Here is a 21409-nt window from a genome sequence, read left to right on the forward strand (position 1 = left end):
TTTCCTCCTACCACCCATCACCACAGCCTGTGAGAGATGCACTTATCTAGCCAAACTGGAGGTAAAGCTCTCTCCAACCAAGACTGAACTTGACAGTCAAGAGGAGACGGTAAACACTTGCACCACACCACATTCATCACATAGTCTCACTAAACCTACACCACCAAAATCCATACATAGAAAGACAAAAACATTCACAGAGGCTCTCAGTAATAATCTGCTCAAGCAACAGAGACCTCCAAAGCAGAAACGCAAGCAACCTCCACCCCCCAACACAACCCAAATGACACATAACCCACAGACTCAGTGTGCCAATAAACCACAGCCCATAAGACAAAACAACATACCCAACACACTAGTCATAGGTAACTCTATAGTCAAGCACACTGATGTCCCACTCACCAGGCTAAACAAGGAGAAAGTTACTGTCAGCTGCCTGTTGGGTGCCAGGATCTGCCACATAACCCATGCACTCAGGTCACTCCACAACAAGTACAAATATGACTCTGTCATTATCCATGTTGGTGTGAACGACCTGAGACGTACCTCCTTGGACTACATGAAAAGAGACATGGAAGAGCTCTCTGATCTTGTAGCCAAGGCAGGTATGACCCTAGCCCTGAGTGGCATCCTGCCATCACCCAGAATGATACCGCAGTATGGACAAAATGATTGACTTCAACAATTGGCTAAGTTTCTTGTGTCATTCCAAGGGGATCCAGTATCTATCTGCCTGGGACGACATGGTCGAGAGACCATGATGATTTGCCAGAGATGGCCTGCACCTGTCACGCCTGGAATTCTGGATACTGGCTAAGGGTCTTGCCGCCCCTATAGTGCTTTTTTAGGCAAGGTTCAAATGACAAATTCACTACCGTAACAGGAATAGGCAAGCTAAAACTGAGGGTAATGCTACTCAGTACTATTAGTCTAAATCTCAAAATGCACTCACTTGAGGCACTCCTTAAAATGGAGAACATTGATATCTGTGCAGTGACTGAGACCTGGTTCAAGGCTCTAGAGAGCACCCCTGCATTACCAGGCTATAACTCATACCACACTTTTAGGCCATCTAACCTGGACCAGAACACCAAAGGTGGAGGTGTGTCCGTATTCATTAAGGATATCCACAGCTCCAGGCTAGTTGCACAGCATAATGCATCAGAGGTTATCCAAGTGCAACTAACTCTGGGCAAAACTGCAATCTGGATTATAGATTGCTACAGATCTCCCACCACGCCCCAGGATTCCCACTCCTCTTTTCTTGATATACTGGAAAATATTAGGGTTCAACCAAACACCCTAATAATGGGCGATTTCAACTACTTCACCATTACCTGGGAAAACTGCTCATGTACCAACTCCTTCAGTCAATGCTTTTTGGAATTCATAAATTCCAATGCCCTGGATCAACTTAGTCACACCCCCACCAGGGGCAACAATATCCTAGACCTAGTCATTACCAACATGAGTGACTGGTGGTCCATACCTGAAGTCAACTCCTCGTTGGTCAGATCCGACCATAAGCTAATCACCCTAGATATCCACTTCCCGCCCTCCACCCATCATTAAGGAAACTACGGTAAAAAATTTTTCCAAAGCCAACTTCATGCTTCTTAAGACAGAAGTGACGAACTTCATGACACTCATGCAGATGGACAATACAGTTACAACTGCTGAATCCTACAAAAATGCACTCTATAAGCATTTACATGAGTGCATGGATTGTGCTATCCCAAACAGAACCAAGACGCTATCCACCAAAAAAGGAAGCCAATCTGGTAGTCCCCTGCCATAAACAAACTCTACAACAGAAGGAAGAAACTGTTGCAAAAGACAGTAAAATCCCATGAGTGGAGGAGCTCCCTGGTCATCCTCAGTAAGAAGCTGAGATCCCTTATATGATCCTCCAAAGCTAGCTATGAAAACAAAATCACCACTGATTCTAAGGGCTACCACAAAGCATTCTATAGCTATGTCAAGAATCTCAATGGCAACACCCAGATCTGCTCTGAGTTACAGCACAACTGCATGAAAATTATAGAACCAACTGATATTGCCAACATCCTGGAAGATAGGTTCAGTGCTAACTTTACCCCCCCCCCCACTCCCACCCCCTAAAGGGCCCATATCTATACAGGAAGAAAGCAGAGTCCCTGTAATCACATCTATGCAGGTAAAATATTCACTCTCTAAAACCAAAAACACAGCATCCATGGGACCAGAAAACATCCCAGGCTGTGTTTTACATGAACTTCAGAACAAACTGGCTCCCCACCTAAGCACCATGTTCAATCATAGTCTAACATCAGGCTTTGTGCCCACTGAATGGCGCACAGCAACAGTTATCCCACTCCACAAAGGGGGAGCCACCACTGATCCTGGGAACTATCGCCCTATTAGCCTGACAAGCCTGGTCTGCAAGGCCACAGAATGTATCATCATGGAACTCATAAACAAAGACACTGGTAAACTCCAAACTCTGGACCCCACCCAGTTCGGGTTTGTGAAAGGCAGATCATGCCTTCTGAACCTGATTGACTTCTTTGAGGCAGTCACCAAAGCTGTAAACGAGGGTAAGGTGGTTCACACAGCCTATCTTGACCTTGCCAAGGCATTCAACACCTTCCTCCAGTCTAGAATTATAGCTAAACTCACTAAACTAGGTATAAGTCCCTATGTCATAAGATGGGTTGCCAATTGGCTCACTGACAAAACCCACACTGTAAAAGTTGCAGACTCCAAATCTGAATTCAAATCAGTGACAAGTGGAGTACCACAGGGTTCAGTCCTGGGACCTCTCCTGTTTGGTATCTACTTCTCTGAAGTACAGGCTAACACAGAAGGCCTCTGGCTAATGAAGTTTGCAGATGACTTCAAACTAGGGGCCATAGTCGAGTCCACAAATGATGTGGACATCCTACAGAAGGGGCTCACTGAGACAGATGCCTGGTGTCAGAGACATGGCCTCAAGCTCAATGCCAAAAAGTGCATTGTCATCCCCTTTGGTAAAAACTCTGTACCCATGAACTATCACATGAATGGCAGTCTACTTAATGCCAAATGTGGGATAAAAGACCTTGGGACCCAGGTGGACAGTAGTCTCTCCTTTGATAATCACATCACCACAGTAGTCAGGAAATCCTTCTATGTGGCACACCTCATCAAAAGGGTTCTCATCCAGGAAAAAAGAAGTCATTGTTCCCCTCTACTCAGCACTCATTAGACCCATTATAGAGTACAATGCCCCTTTTGGAATCTACCTCACAAGACATCTGCAGCAGCTGGAAAGGCCACAGAAGTACCTCACAAAGAGGATTACTGGCCTCAAACATATGCCTTACACTGACTTTCTCAAAAAACTCCAGTTTTACTCTGTAGCATATAGCCTATTCTGAGGAGATCTCTGCCTAACATATAAAGCTATGTTAAACCCAGAGCTGTTGGACATGCTACACCTAAAGAAATCCCAATCCCTCTGAGCTACATGTTCTAGGGACCTAAACATTGTCACCACAATAAACAGGACATGCTGAAGGGATAGATTCCTGTCAAAGAGACTTCCTATACTCTGGAACAAGCTACCCATCTATGTCAAGCAAAGTTCCTCATAAGCACTCTTCAAGAAAAATCTTGATGAGTGGATGGGAAATAGGAAATACACCCCGGGGATCACTTCTGCTGCTCTGCTCGACAACTTTCTTGGGTGGTGTAAGCCAGGGAATCTTATTGGCTAGGCTTACATAGGCCCTTGGGCCGATAGTCTAGTACCTACCTATGAACCTATGAACCTATGAACCCAAGTCAGACACCCCGACTGTGACCAGGGCAATCTCAGCATCATCTGCACAAGGTGCTGAGCAAGCAGCAAGTAATAATTAATAGGACCGCGGTACTACTAATAGTATTACAACTACAATTAGGAGCACAACATACTAACAAAATAGAACTTAAGCAGAATAATACAAAAATGTATTTCAATACATAATCTTGATAAAAATAGACATTTCTCTAAGCAAGCATTAGCAATTCAGTCTGTGCATCAGACATAGGCATCCATAAATTACAAAGAAATATGCAAAGGGAAGGCATAGTCATCATTACTTGCACAGGATGGGGTAGGGGTGGGGGTTACATAAGAGCAAGGCTAACCAAAAAAAAAATCTGGGCCGGATTCACGAAGGCTTGCATGGAGTCTAAGAGCAGAGTAAGCCGGCAGACAGCCAATATGTCTGCCGAGCGATCCAGTAACAGCCGGCAGGGGCGTGCATGAGAGCTCCTAAAACTACTCTTGCATGGACAGTGTCATGTTATGCAAATTACCTCATTTGCTGCTGAAAGCTATGCAAATGAGGTAATTATGTGATCCAGGAAACACTAACCTGTCCGTGGAAGAGTAGAGTTATTTGCAGAAATGTACTCTGTTGGTAACGGAGTACCGTTCTGCAAACAGCAAAACAGAGCTATGACAGCTCCAAATAAAGGATGCATCCAGTTGATGAAGCATGCCAATGGCCAAATATAAGGCCATTGACATTTTGATCATTTGAAAATTAATAAAAATCAATTTTTTTCCCCGATCTCTGATGTTTAAGCATAGCACAGTGCCACGCAAACGTGTGGTGCTTTAAAAAACAGAAAAAAAAAATAAAAAGCCAAAAATAGGCATTCTGATTAAAATTATTCTTCTGTCATGCAGGTGAACGGCAGGCTGAAGACAACATGGCTACTGAATAGTGGTTGCTAAGGGGGGAAGCTCAGTTTGAGAGATGTAGCCAAGCATTAGTAGGCAATCCTATGCAAATGAGGATAAGGATAGTGAATCCCAATTTTCCCTGGCATGTGAGCTATGTCCCTAGAATGTAAGTGTAGGAGTAGGGGAGTAGTAGAGTAGAAGATAGGTAACATCATGAGGGGGTATGTATGAAAGACTGTAAGCTCATTGGAGCAGAGTGGCTTGTGTTTGCTGTGAGTTACTCAGGATTGGAAGAGGCATGTCTACAGAAGTTTTAACTGAAACCCAGAAACCGAAGGTGTACGCCGTGGCTATCACTGAACTTTCTTGCAAACCTGCTTACACAGTGTGCGTGTACATGTCTGTAAACCCGTCTAAGCCTGTGTGTGCGTGTGTGCACCCGTCTAAGCCTGTGTAAGCCTGTCTAAGCCTGTGTGCGTGCGTATGCACCTGTCTAAGCCTATGTAAGCTTGTCTAAGCCAGTGTGCGCACATATGCACCTGCCTAAGCCTGTGTAAGCCTGTGTGCGCGCGGGTGCGTGTGTTTGTGCTTGTTTGCGTGGTGCTGCCTCCTGTGGAAACAGAAAGAGAAAAGGAAGGAAAAGAAGTAGTAGGAAGTTAACCAAGGAGAACTAGCAGAGCTGCCAAGTGAAATCAATCAGAATCAGCCAATTACACAGGCAGTACACTAGCTCAGCCCAGCCCAGCACTTAAAACTCTACAAACAACATTCCCCCATATTTTTCTCAGAAACACTGCAACACTGCAGTATACATAGAAAGTGAAAACTTAAAAAGCTTAACTCAGACAAGAAAATGTTAGGGGCTGCCATTGCTATTATAAGGCAACATGTGCAAGATGCTGATGGTGGTGCCATTGCGAATGCTGCTGAGCAACCCACAGTGAGGAGACGGAGAAGAGTGTACAGACCCAGGGTAATCCAACCAGGGGCTACATGAGCTGGAGATAGTGGAGCACTGTAGAGTGGACAGAGAGCTCCTGCAGCAAATTGTTGAGCTGTGCAGGCCACATCTCACACACAGAACCAACAGAGGGGTACCCATCCCAGTGGAAACCAAGGTATGTGTCGGCCTAAGAATACTAGCAACAGGTACCTTCCAGAGACCAACTGGTGATATGATGGGGATTTCACAGACATCAGCATCCAGGGTACTGTACCTGTTCCTGAATGCCATGTCAGCACATGTCGGTGATCATGTATATTTCCCCGATTCCTGTGAGGCATTGGCCAGCAATATGCATCTCTTCCAGCAAATAGCGGAATACCCTGAGGTAGTGGGTGCAATTGACTGCATGCACATACACATCAAAGCACCTGCCGGTGAGTGGGGTAGGGCCTACATCAACCACAAGGGCTTCCCCTCCATGAACTGCCAGGTCGTGTGGCCCAGGGCATAATACTGAATGTGTGTGCTGGCTGCCCTGGAAGCTACCACGATTCCCATATCTGGCATCTGACGCAGCTGTACCAGACATTTGCCATTGGGGACATCCCTGACGGTCACCTAGTGGGGGATGCTGGATACCCACTGGAGCTGTGGCTGATGACACCCATCAGAAATACACACACACCTGAACAAGAACACCATAATGAGGCACACGCACAAACACGAAATGTAATCGAATGTGTGTTTGGGATGCTCAAGTCATGGTTCCGGTGCCTGGATACATCTGGTGGAGCCTTGCAGTACTCAGCAACTACAGGTACCCAAATTGTCATGGTATGTGCAATACTACACAATATGATCCTGTAAAGACAGCTGCAGCAGGAACAGCATGGGGCAGGGCCAAACAGCCCCCACCCATTGCCAAGGCCATCACAGGCACAGCGTGACTCGGAGGAGGAACAACCTGAGCCTGCCCCAGTAGGCAGAAGGAGGCATGCCCAGTATGCCTTGGCCTTGGTAAAGAGGCAATGCATAGCACATACACTGGCTCAGTAGGAACCCTGGAAATGATACCTCTCTCTGACTCGCACATAAAATAAAAGGGATGCCTAACCTGACACTACCTGTTTTCAAACATGTATAGAGAGTGTACCATGTGCATCCAACATACGCAGCCCTGCAGCTCCACCTGAGGCATGATTGCCATGTTTTAAGCAATATAAAGCAGTGCTAAGCAGCTTTTACCACTATTTTATATATGTAAACAAAATTGCCCGCGCTAACTAGCGCAACATCGGGCAAAGTCAGGTAAACATGCTTATATTTGCAGTATTGTTCCTTAAGCAGTCTGGTCTGCCCAGCATGAAAATACAAAGCAGTGATAGGGCTCGAACCCAGGATACTGTACACTACAGTCACACTACTGAACCACTAATCCATGACAGCATTACACTGGCACAGACACAGCAGGACAATGGTACACTAATGCAAACAGAAAGAAATGCTGTATCATGACCCTAAAGAGGCATATGGGTAACTTCCCCCACAGGCCTATGCAGACAGAGAACAGCAGGCCAGGTAGTGTGATGTGGGTTGGGTAGGCTATGAAGTCACAATCTAATATATGTGACATTGGATGCTAAGACCCGTAGTACAGTAGTATGCTTCAAGCCAGTACGATAGGCAACAGTACAGACTGAAATGGTGTACCTTACATAGCAGTGCAGGCCTAGCAAATATGTATAAGTGTCAGGTGAACCCCTCATCTTATGTACACCCACAGTAACAATCAGGTGTGCCCCGGGGTAGAAATGTACAAAGAATAGCTGTCCCCCCTGTATGTAGAAATGTTGATAAGTCTATGCAAAGTGTCTCATGGAAGCCCTGCAGGCACAGCATGATCCCTGTTGAGTTATGACACAAAGGTGAGCCCTGCAGTAAAAATACAACTTGATTTTCCACACACATATAGTATAAATGTGTATACTGGGCATTCTCACACACTTCAACAAATGTAGTGGATTTCATTCAGCAACACACTGAAAGGTCATACTGGGCATGCTCACACACTTAGGCCATGTCTGAGTACAGCAGTGGGCCACACATATCTGGCAGTTGCATGTTCCACCCCAGGAACCTGTCACTATTCACCAATCCTGCCTTGTGCACACAGTTATATGAAAACAGACACATATAATATATTGGAACCCTGTCATAATCAAACTATGTACCACAAGTACTTAAGTTGTTCACAGAAAGTGAAAAATCAAAGAAGATCAATAAACCTGCAATCAGTATCATCAACAAACAATGTGCTCTCCAAATATTATCCAATCCATGTTCTGGCAAAAGAATCTGTGAAGGCATCCATAGAGAAACATGATGCTTCCTTCCGCTATGTCATAAATAGCAATGTACACTCATATATGTCCTGAGTCAGTGCAAACTGTAAATGACTGACATTGCCAACATCCTGTCAGACAGGCTCATACATATATACCCCCCTCTCACTGACAAAAGGCCCCATCATCATACCTGGAGATTGTGAAAGCACAGATATCACATATAGAATGGGTAAACAGATCCTTCCAAACCTGAAACACAGCGTCTATGGGAATACATTGTTTACATAGTTGTGTCATAAGTGAACTCCAGAACAAACAGACCCTGCACCTGAACAGTATGTTGAGACTCACTGTCTATACAGGATATGAAACTGTTGAATGTGTTACAGCAACGTTTGACACACTCCACAAGTATTGGTGCACAACAGAACATGGGAACTATTGTCTTATAAGCCTATTAAGCCTGATCTGCAAGGCCATGGAATCCATCATGATGGAACTCATAAACAGAGCTATTTGGAGCCTACAAACACCCAACCCTACCAATTATGGTTTGGTCATGGGCAGATCATGGTTCCCAAACCTGCTAGACTGTTTACAAGGCAGTCACCCAGGACATACATCAATGAAATGAGCTACATACGTCCCACATAGACCTTGAAAAGCCCTTTGCCAACATCCCAGACACATGTCGTATCCACAAAATCAACAACCTGTGCATCTTTATGTCTGTCATCTAATGGATTGCCAACTGGGGCACAGATAGATCATACAAGGTAAGAATTGTGGTCTCCTGTACAAGCTGGTAACAACTGCTGTCCCCCATAGCTCAGTCCTGGGACCCCTCCTGTCTGCTGTATACTTTTCAGAAATACAGTCAAACACACAAGGGCTACGTTTAGCAAAGTTTGTGGATGACTGCCAAAATGTTGTCATAATCGATGTTTGGGACAACAGAGATATCCTTAAAAAGGGTCTCAGTCAGAGAGATGTGGTGTCAAACGTATGTCCTCGAGCTACACTCATACAAATACCACATAGGTGCCAACACCCTAACTATGGAGGTGATAATAAGGGACCTATGGACAAATGTGGATTGTCATCTGTACTTCCAGAAACACATTCACAAAGTGGTCAGAAACTCATGCTATGTGTTCCCAAAAACTGCCAAGGTCTTTGCATGTAGGTCAAAGGAGGTTCCCTCTACTCATCATTCATCAGACCCATCAGAGAGTACCACAACACACCTGTGATAAATCTGATTAGGCACCTTCAGCAGCTGGAAAGACCAATGAAGTACCTCAAAAGGAGGATTACTGGCCTCAGACAGTTTCCCCATGCAACAAGACTGAATTTAACTCAATCTGTACTCTGTTGCATACTGTCTACTCAGGAGATCTCTGCCCAACAGACAAGTCCATGTCATGGCAACACTCAGATCTGCTCTGAGTTACAGATCAATGGCACTAAATATACAGACCCAACTGATATTGCCAACATCCTGGCAGATAGGATCAGTGTTAACTTTACTCCCCTCTCACCCATGAAAGAGCACATCTCTATAATGGAAGACTGCAAAGTTGTTGTCATCATGGCTGCACAGGTAAAAAACACTCTCCAAAGCCAGTATCACAGCATCCATGGGACCAGATAACTTCCCAGGCTGTGTTCTACACAAACTACAGAACGAACAGGCACCACACCGATGTGCCATGTTCAGTCATAGCCTCACCTCAGGCTTTGTGCCTGCTGAATGGTGCACAGTGACAGTTATCCCACTACACATGGGTGGAGACACCACGGACCCCAGGAACTAGCACCCCATTAGCCTGATGAGCCTGCTCTGCAAGGCCATGGAATGGATCATCATACAGCTTATAAAAAGACATTGGTAAACTCCAAACTCTGGACCACAACCAAGTTGGGTTTGTAAAATGCAGATCATGTCTTCTAAACCTGATAGATGACATTGAAGCAGTCACCAGAACTGTAGACAAGGGTAAGGTGTTTCACACAGCCTATGTAGATCTTGTCATGGCTTTCAACATCATCCCACACTCTGGAATTATAGATAAACCCACTAAACTAGGTATAAATTGTTATGTCACAAGATGGGTTGCCAACTGGCTTACTGACAGAACACACACTGTGAAAGTAGCAGACTCCAAGTATGAGTTTGGACCAGTGACAAGTGCAGTACCACAGGGCCCAGTCCTGGGTCCTGTCCAGTTTTGTATCTACTTCCCTGAAGTAAACTTTAACGTGGAAGGTCTGTGGCTAATGAAGTTTCCAAATGACTGCAAACTAGGAGCCATAATTGTAAATACTAAAGATGTGGACATCCTACAAAAGGGCCTCACTGAGACAGATCACTGGCATCAAAACCATGGGCTAAAGCTCAATGCCAAAATGTGCATTGTCATCCCCTTTGGTAAAAACTCTGTAGCCATGAACTATAACAAAGGCGGTAGTATACTTAACACTGAAAGTGTGATAAGAGACCTTGGGTCACAAGTGGACAGTGGACACACCTGTGATAATCACATCCCCACAGTAGTCAGGAAATCCTTCTATGTGACACACCTCATCACAAAAGGTGTCTCATGCAGACTAGAAGAGGACATTGTTCCCCTCTACTCATCACTCACTAGATCCATAATGGAGTACAACACCCCTTTTGCTATGTACCTCACAAGACATGTACAACAACTGGAAAGCCTGCAGCAATACCTCACAAAGAGCATTAGTGGCCTCTAATACATGCCATACACAGACCATCTCAAAATGCTCCAGCTGTACTCTCTTGCATATCGCCTACTCAAAGGTGATCTCTGCCTAATGTACACAGCTATGTCAAACACAGAGCTGTTGGACATGCTCCATGTAAAACACTCACAAATCCTCTGATCGTCGGACCCAAAACCACGAGTGAAATACAAAAGGAAGGGGTGTATCCATTTACCTTATGGATACCCACACCTTCAGGTTTGTGGCACAGCATGAGGCCTTGGAGACCATGCAAGTGCAACTAACATTGGGAAAAGCTACTTATCAGATTGTAGCCTGCTACAGATCACCTACCTTGTCTCAGGAACCTCACTCAGTATTCTTGAGAACAGTGGAAAATATAAAGGTCCTATCAAACACCATTATATGAGGAGATTACAACTACCCAAACATTGAGTGGGAGAATTACTTGTGTACAACGTCCTTTGCCCAATGTTTCCTAGAGTTTAAAAACTAAAACACACTGGAACATCTGGTCACCATGCCCACTAGAGGTGACAACATACTGGACCTGATCATCACCAACATGGGGTAGCAGTGTTCCACGACAGAGATAACCCCCCTCTCTGGCAATATCAGATCATAAAGTAATCACACTGGACATCCACATCCCGCCCCCACCCCAGTCAAGGAAACCACTGTGAAGACATTTTCAAAAGCAAACTGCACACTTCCCAAAACCAAAGTGGAAAGTTCCAAAGCCCCCTTGCTATAAGATAATTCTATACAATCTGCAGAATCATTTACAAGTGCATTCTATGAGCATCTACAGGGATGCAGGGATTGAGACATGCCAAATAAAACCAAGATGCACTCCTCCAAAAACAAGAAACCAATCTGGTGGTCATCGCCCATAAAAAAGCTATACAACAGAAGGAGGAAACGAACACATGATAGAGCAAACTTCACAAAAGGAAAGGCATCACTGATCATTATCAGGAAGACACAATGATTGCTCATAAAATAATCCAAGGCCAGTTTCTAAAGACAAATTGCCAAGGAATGTAAGAATAACAACCCCAAATCCTTTGTTAGCTATACCAAACATTTAGGTGGCAACTTCCAAATATGCTGTCAGCTACTGACAAATGGCAAGAAATACACTGAACCAACTTACATTGGCCACATCCTGGGGGACAGGATCAGTGCAAACTCCACCATCATCACCCCCAAAAGGGCCTGTGTCCATCCCAGAAGAATGCAGAGCCCCAGACTTCATGGACATGCAGATAAAGACAGCCTTCTCCAAAGCTATGAACACAGCATCAATGGGACAGGATGGTGTTCCAGGCTGAGTCTTACACCAGCCCCAAAATAAAATACACCCTCACCTACATTCACTGCCCAGACTCAACCTTACCACAGGCTATGTACCCAAAGAATGGCATATACCAACAGTCATCCAGCTCCACAAAGGGGGTACCACAACAGAACCTGGAAACCATTGCCCTATAGGTCTACTCAGCCTGGTCTGCAAAGCTATGGAGCACATTATCTTGGAACCCATAAACAGAGACATTGGGGACCTGCAGACACTGGACTCTACCCAACTTGGCTTTGTTAAAGGCAGATCCTGCCTCCTAAACCTAGTTGACTCATTTGAAACAGTTACCAAGGACATAGATGGAGGTGAAAGTAGTCCACACAGCCCACCTGGACCTCACAAAGGACTTTCAACATCATTCCCCACTCTGTCATCATGGACAAGCTTACCAGCTTGAACATTAACAGCTATGTCACAGGATGGGTGGGCAACTGGCTCACAGATCAAACACACATGTTCAGAGTTGCGGGCACCATGTCCGACTATAAACCAGTCACAAATGGCATCCCACAGGTCTTGGTCCTGGGCCACCACCTGTTCAGTAGATACTGCTCAGAGGTACAGGCAAGCATGGGAGGAGTATGGCTGAACAGGTTTGCAGATGACTGCTAACTGTGGTCCATAATCAACTCCATGGCTGACACAGACATCCTCCAAAAGGGTCTTACAGAGACAGATACCTGGTGTCAAAACAATGCCCTCAAGCAGAATGCCAAAGAATGCATAGTCATCCCCTTTGGATAAAACAAAGTGCACACAAATTACCACATAGGTGGTAATCCAGTATGTATGGAGAAAGTAATTATGGCCATGGGGACCCAGGAAGATAGTAGACTCTCCTTTGATGATCACATGGCCAAAGTGTTTAGGAATTCCTTCTATGCAGCTCACCTAATGTCACCTAAAGTAACCCACTTTGTCTAGTCTGATGATGTCACTATCCTACAAATATACCTGTGGAAAAGAAAACTCACAGTGATGTTTATAGCGTGTGGTGTAAATGCATACTTCTCTAGTATTTTAAAGTAATTAGATAGGGGTTTGAATCCTGCACTTGATAACTGTGTTTGTGTGTGATCTCCTTCGAAAGGAGCAGCCTTTTTGGAGAGTAGTAAAACACCTTAAAAGTGGTATACTTATCTTTGTCAAGTCTGATGATGTCACCATCCTACAATTATACCTGTGGGAAAAAGAACTCCTGGCAATGTGTATAGTGTGTCATGTTAATGCATACTCCTCGAGTATCATAAAGTAGCTAGGTAGGGGTTTGAATCCTGCACTTGACAATTGTGTGTGTTTGTGAGCTCCTTGGAGAAGCGCAACCTTTTTGGAGATTAGTAAAACACCTTAAAAGTGGTATACTTATCTTTGTCAAGTCTGATGATGTCACCATCCTACAAATATACCTGTGGGAAAGAAAACTCCCAGTAATGTATATAGCATGTCGTGTTAATGCGTACTCCTCTAATATCATAAAGTAGTTAGGTAGGGGTTTAAATCCACTTGACAATTGTGTGTGATCTCCTGGGAGAGGAGCAACCTTTTTGGAGAGTAGTAAAACACATTAAAAGTGGTATACTTATATTTGTCAAGTCTGATGATGTCATCATCCTACAAATATACCTGTGGAAAGGAAAAATTCCAGTAATGTGTGTAGCACGTTGTAGTAATATGTACTGTTCTATTATCATACAATAGCTAGGTAGGGGTTTGAATCCTGCACTTGGTGAGTTTGTGTGCTCTATGTGTGTGACACTGTTGGTCAATTTGTTGTGAGATTTACTTTTACTACTGTATGACATATCAGTATGACAACAGTATGTGCAATGCACATGTCAGTTAGCTGTGTGGCAAATACATATACGTACATGTGACCTCAATTATTTCATAGGTGGGAACCCTGCTTTCTCTATGAACACATCTGTCATCTTTGCCAGAGTGTGCTGCCGCTTTCCAGATCTTAGGTCACATCTGTATGCTTGTGAAAAGCCCAGCCCCTGCATTGATCCCTGGCCTAGGTCATCCATGTCACACACAGTCATTACAGTTTCTATTGCATAGTGTGAGTGAGGGTTTATGGCTGAGGTATATTTCAGACCTGTTCAAACACAGCAGTCTGTCAATGATGGCTATTCATAATAGGTGTAGAACAACCTTTGTGGATATGCATGCAGAACCCTTATTGCTAATGTGATCCACCAAGGGATTTCAAAATACCTTTGGAACTGTGATTACCAAAGGAGAGATGATGTAACACTTGGCTGCCTGTACACATCGGTACCTGTTCAACATGTTGGTGGCTACTACTTATGTGGTACTGTGGGGATACTATGTTTTGTAAAGGTGGATGACTATGCTTTAGTTGGCTTATAGCTTTACAGCATGGGTTTGATTACAGGTATCTGTCTGTATGATACCCTTGTGGAGGATGTGTGTGTCATCTGGAGAATGCATTGTAGGCCATAGTATGCATTTCCAGATGTGGACAGACATATCTCTACTGTGATTGCTTGTACCTAAGAGAGCTATATGCCAAACAGGAGTGGTCTCAGGAATGGGTGCAGGTGAATACCACTGGTTACTGGCATAGTATAGTACCTGAAGGATCCAAATGTTACTGTGTGTCCTACATCTGTGTGTCATTTGTCAATACATCTAATTATTGTGTATAGTCAGGCTGTTGAGGTTATGTATACTACCAGAATGCAAAACAATGACAGATAGTAACAGTATCACCCACAGCACAGTGTCAAACCATGTCATACACACATGTGTACTCAAGTTCCACAATGTGTGTAGTACAATGCATACTGGCCACCAATAGGAACTATGGAGTGTTACTGTGTAATACAGGGCATGTCACCCTGCTCATGTGTCCGCTATGTATGTACATGCAGACAGTGCACCTCCACCATGTTCAAAAATGTACACCTGCAAATCTGTGCTACACAAATCCCACACATACTGTTCACTCTCTAACACATGCTGCCAATACTACACACATCGGCCAAGTGGCACGTGGGCGGACAATACACTATTGGAACTAACACTGGTGTAAACAATACTACATTGACAATCATAGCTTTAATGCATCATGCCTGCTCAGCTACACCTTCAAGGATATCATTACACTTTACTGCTGACGACATGCTAACATTGCTATACTGCTATAAAGTCACCCTGTGCATCAGCACCATGGTAGCCTGTTCCTGCATCAATGTTATAGATGACAGGAGGTGGCACAGGTTTCATCATATGCACAGGGTGTGTTGTAGGTTTGCCAGAGCCCTATATTGAGTCATACAATTGACATGTATGTGTGAGTGTGTGTGTGTGTGTGTGTGTGTGTGTGTGTGTGTGTGTGTGTGTGTGTGTGTGTGTGTGTGTGTGTGTGTGTGTGTGTGTGTGTGTGAGGGCCAAGAGTACTGCTATGGGCCAATGTTGATGTAATGTGTGGGGTATGTGTTAGCCCCAGGTGTCTGGTTTCTGTGTGTGTGTGTGTGTGTGTGTGTGTGTGTGTGTGTGTGTGTCTGCATGCACACAGTTCCACCATGTGGCTGCCATATACAGGGATTTGTGGGACAGCCACAGACTGTACCTGCCAGGCTTTACAGATCACAGTTTCTGGCCATGGATATGGTACCTGTGCCTGGCAGGTGTGCTACTGACAGTATCAGGTACTAAGCCAGACTGGGTACTATACTCAGATGTGGACAGATGTACACTGGACCCAGGGCCCTGCTGGGACTGTCCAGAGCCATGTACATGCGATCTTCTAGGACGTTCTATGGACAGCCCACCCCCAACATTGCTGGGGCTGGTACTGGCATTTCGGGAGCGGCTGTGACTTGAGGGATGTCCGCAGCGACTGCCAGCTGCTGATGTTGCTGGCATACATCCACGTCGAAGTCTCAACCATCCTGCACTGTCCTGACATGCGAAGGTTGTGAGGTATACAGTTATGTAATAATATTGCACAGTCTTGTGTGAAATGCATTGAAGGTGTTCTCAGCCCATGTAGCTTTATCAGGCCTCACTGGCTGCAACACTGCAAACCTAACAAATCATCCCACAGCGTTTAACCACCACATGTCATATACCAGCACTGTATGCTGTCTTGTTTGCCACACACTACAACCTACATAGAAATATGCGCATCACAGCCTTCAACAACATATATATGTCCACCCTTCACAAACAGTTGCAGTATGTCCCTTGCTCTATGCACATGTACAGATGGTAATATATCTGACAAAGAAAGATCTCTCCGTATGTGTGTGCCATACACACACAAGGTCCACACTGTTGTAAGTCTGTGGACCTCACGGCTGACCTGTTGGGCCTTGCTGCTACATGAACAGGTGTCACATGTGAGCATACAGTAATATTAGAGGGTGTATATATAGCTGCAAATGCTAGATTGGCATACTAGCCTGGTACAGCAGTTGCCAATGCTAAGCTACATGTTAATATGACTATCATGCATTTGTTACTTTGTCACATCCATGTTTATATAGCTGTATGCGCTACTCCCCCAAACAGCCATTCTACACACTACTGTACAGAACACAGATAACATAGATCAGAAGTTTGACATTTAATGCTGAGCTACATATGTCACAGTTATATCCCACTACATAGAGCTACACACTGATTTGTCCATGGCAGTAGTTATGCAGGTCATCTGTGCATAGATACATACTGCTGCCACATATGGATGATTCAAAGTATGTAGAGTACTCTTCAAAAACATCTACAACATGCCAGTAAATACATATCTGTTACATACCTTTCCTTTGTATGTGTTTGTAAATTTTAGTTCCGTGTGTCTTTTTTTTTGGTTTAATTTTATATATATATATACATATATATATATATATATATATATATATATATATATATATATATTTGGTTTAATTATATATATATTTTTTTCTGTTGCTGCTGCTGTTGATGTGGATGTCGGTGTCTGTCTGTCTGTCTGCCTGTCTCTGTCTCTCTCTCTCTTTCTCTGTACCAGCAATGGAATGATTGCACGTGTGGACAGCAAGTACAGCCTGGTTTTATAGGTATCTGCACATGTGCATGTGCATGTATTGGCCTCTGCACAAATTGGTGGCCACCATTTGGTAATTGCATGCAGCCTGCTGTGTGGTGATTGCAGTACTCGCTGTCATAGCAACCCAATGTTATAAATTGCTAAGTCAGGTAGGCATAGCCCTTTCAGCTTTCCAAAGTGGGGCCCATGCTTGTCTGCTGTGGACACCGTTGTGTAAGTCAGAAGGTTGGTATACTTCTTATATCTGAAGCTAGGGGTCTAGCCAGTGATTTGAATGTTGTACTCAGACCTGAATGTTGCAACGTCTATTACACAGTTGTCAGTGTAGAATTGTACTCACTCCTACAAATGCTAACACAAGATATGTGAGAGTATGTAGTTTCTTTTCTACTTATACAATTAGCTGCCATACATAAGTAGTTATTGAGATTTATTCATTTGGCACATGTACTGTTTGTGAACTGCTATACTGTGAATATTAATGTACTCACTTCTGCACAGTTTCTGCTTTTTTTATTGTTGACATTAGCATAGGATGCTTAAGAAAACTAGACAATTCCAGTACTGAGTATGCCTACCTACATCCTTGGTGGACCCTGAGCACACAGGTATTTCGTACATTTGGGTGGGGATTGTCCTGCTATGATACTGTGTGGGGGTTGTAAAGTGCTGCTGTAACATTATTTACTGCTAGAATGGCTGGTTCTGTTATCACAGTCATGTAATGCAATTCCACAACAACTGCTGGTAAACTTCCACAGAACAGGTTTTGTGTTATGGCATTCCTATCTTTCCTTTACATTCACTCATTCTGATGTATGATATATCTATTTCAGCAACAACCTGCTGTATATCTGCTGTGGCTTAGTGGTACTTCATGCAGTCTAGTGTGTCCAAGATCTGGGGTTCAAGACTGACAGAGGTGTTTTATTTTGGGTTCAAGACTGACAGAGGTGTTTTATTTTGCTGCTGAGAGAACAAGGGCCCTCACATTCAGGGTGACTAAGGCACTTTTAAGCAGTTGTAAGCAGGTTTGTGTGGGTTTGTGCGATGCTTAGCAATACTTAGCTAAGCGCACACTTGCGCAAACCTGCCAACTACTGCTTAAAAGTGCTTACTCCCGCTAACCCCCGCGCTCGATTCTTTGAAACAAAAGAAAATGGGGAGATATGAAAGTGGTGAAAAAGGGGCACAAAGAGGGAAAGACAGTAGGGAAAACAGCTCGGGATATGCAGGATGGGTGTAGGTAAGGTCCATAGCTGCCCATTTCTTTAACAGCAACAGCTGTGCATATGCTAGAAATTTGGAGGGAAATATGAAACCTTCCACCCCTGAGAGAGGGGTGAGGACAACAAAGTATGTTGTACTGCCAATTAAATATTAGTTTATGTGTCCAGCGGACATGTCTGCAAAATAGGCAGCTATGTATGGGGCGTAATTTTTTTTTGGGAGCAGATTGCCCTTTTTTTTTTTTTTTAGGTGAGAGTGGAATGTGTGGTAGGGGAAGTGGGTATATATGGGGAGGTAGGTTGGGGAGGTAAACAGACAAGACAAACTAGATGCATACAGGGGCAGAATACGACACATGTGGTAGGTGAACACCATTGACGGGGAAGGATGTTTGGAAATCGCATGCCCATGAGCCCACAGATGGCAACAGTGGAACTGAGATCCCCACAAATGGGCAGTCACCACTGTACCTTCACAGCTCAGAGGGTGGCTGTGCTGGGGGCTACGTAGGAGGGGCAGGCTCACCCGTGAGTCCTGCCACATGTGCCTCAAGCTGGTATAGAGGATCAGCGACTGAATGCTCAATCTCCTTATGCACCATAGCCCGGACTGTTCGGAGGGTGATAGGTGGTCCTCCTCCGGCCACGCTTGCACGGGGGGGGTGAGCCCCATCCCCTGCAGTGCTTCAACCAGAAGGTGGCACAGGACCAATGGAGGAGGAGGTCCCGGGCTGGGCACTGGACCTGCTGATGCCAGGTGCCATCACCAGCTGAGGTGGGACAGGCGGGTCCACTGGGACTGGCCTTCCCATACATTTTAGGTTTAGGAGGATTTAATGCCAATATGGGTTGTTAACAGCCAACAGCATTCCAAATTAGTTGTAACAGCATGCAGTAGTATTCCCATTAACCCAACACACCAGAGTTCCAACAGTTGAACAGCAAGCATAACACATGCATATATAGAACAACAGTGGACATTCCAACAGCATGCATGATTGATTGGTGGCAACAGGCCACCAAGACTGTGGTATTTGAACAGGACACATGCATCAAAGGAAATGCAGATATTTTTGAACCAATAGGACATATGTCCCAACAAATGTTTTGAGATTAGACACACCCATTGAAGTCTGGAATTGAATTGTTTATGCACATACATTAGGGTGTAAAAAGATACCTCCATTAACAACTTATATGTACTTATAGTTTACACTACATTCCTATTGACTGCAGGTATATATCCCCTGCATGTATTATTACACTTGGCAATGTCCATTAAATTGTGAAATTGGTTTTGCTAGTTCTTTATATACCTGACCAGTATCTGACATACAGACTGTCCAGGATGAAGATGTTACTGCTACATATTTATATATTTTACTTATATTTATATATCTACATATCTGGATGTGTTCAGGTGACATTATCAATTATATTTTAACAGCCTCCTACATTTCTAGCAGCACACTGACATTTCTGGGGAACACAGTAACATGCTAATCATGTGCCAGATTAACCTATACATGCCGGCCATTAACCAACTGTTGAGGACTGTATATATGCTTAACAGCTACTGGCACTCCCTTCTTCCACTTTATATGGGCCTATCCAAGTGTGGGTTGACAGTGCTTAATACAACAGTAATATTTCTATAATGCAAGAGTACAACAACATATCGAAGAAAGTGACATGGACACACTCCAGGAATTATACCTTTATTAATTACATTACACACTTTTATAGAGGCTCTCTCATTTATTTGATATTACAGTGCATGCAGAAGATTTATTCAAGACGTATTATACCTTTATTAATGGGTTACAACTCTCTTTATCATGCTCTCTCATTTATTTTGTTTAACAATACATGCAGAATAATTACTAACCTGCCAGGTGGTGCAGCCTTAGCAGCCTATCTGCATAGGCTTGCTGATTTGCAGCACGGACACCTGCAGCTGTGAGGTAAATGAAGTGGTATTGAGACATATACCTATCCATAATATAGACTACAATAGCAATTCTTACATACTTCATTCCATGGCTACATACTCAGTAGTGGGGCATTTTCCATCCCATGGGCCTCCTGTGTCCACTGGTTCAGTTGGTCCTGCTTCCATCTCTTCAGGTCTGAGTAGTGGTGTCTCACCTGCTCACCAGTCCGAGGGATGCCTGTGGCACTGGTGAGATCACGTGCTAGATGGTTCCAGGCTTCCGTTTTGTATTCAGTGCCCTGGAACTGGCCCTGCAGGAGTCTGTCATCATGATTATGGAAGAACCATCACTTCTGACTCCTCAATGCCCCACCGTTGCTCGAAAGTGAGAGCCCTCTCCAACATGTCATGCTGCCTGCAGATGGGAGCTACAACCAGTTATGGCAAGTATTCCCGCCTATGGGGCTTAAATATGCCTCATTTCCTGCACTTATTTGTGATTGGCCAGTTTTGAAAATCTCAGCTGAAAACACACCTGCTTAGCACTGGGTAAACTTTCATTGATATGTATGTGTGTGTTGAAAGTGCATGCATATCAAAAGCTGTCATGGCTTAGGGGTTCAGTACTGTGATTATGGTGCACAGTATCTTGGGTTCGAAGCCTGTCATTGTTTTTTTATTTTACTACTGGCCAGACTGGCTAGGAGGTATGGCTGTGTTTAGCTGACTTTGCTCAACTTTGCCCAACGTTGCTCTACGTTGCTCTACGGTGCTCTACGTTGCTCGACGTTGCCCAACGTTGCCTGACGTTTCTCTAGTTAGCACGGTGCGCAGCTACGTGCAATCATGTTTTGTTTGCACTAGTTGACGCGATGCGCAGCTTCACACAAAACCATTGCACTAGTTAAAGCAGTGCTAAGCTATGAGCAATTATACTTAAATGTGCTTAATACTGGTAAACTTTGGTTAGCTGTGCTTCACATTGCTTAAGATACGTTACTTATGCATTCATCAGTATGCATAACCATTTTGCCTTCATATATATATATATATATATATATATATATATATATATATATATATAATATCG

Source organism: Protopterus annectens, chromosome 1.part0 (genome assembly GCF_019279795.1).
Source record: "Protopterus annectens isolate FY-2018-M chromosome 1.part0, PAN1.0, whole genome shotgun sequence".
NCBI lineage: Eukaryota > Metazoa > Chordata > Ceratodontiformes > Protopteridae > Protopterus > Protopterus annectens.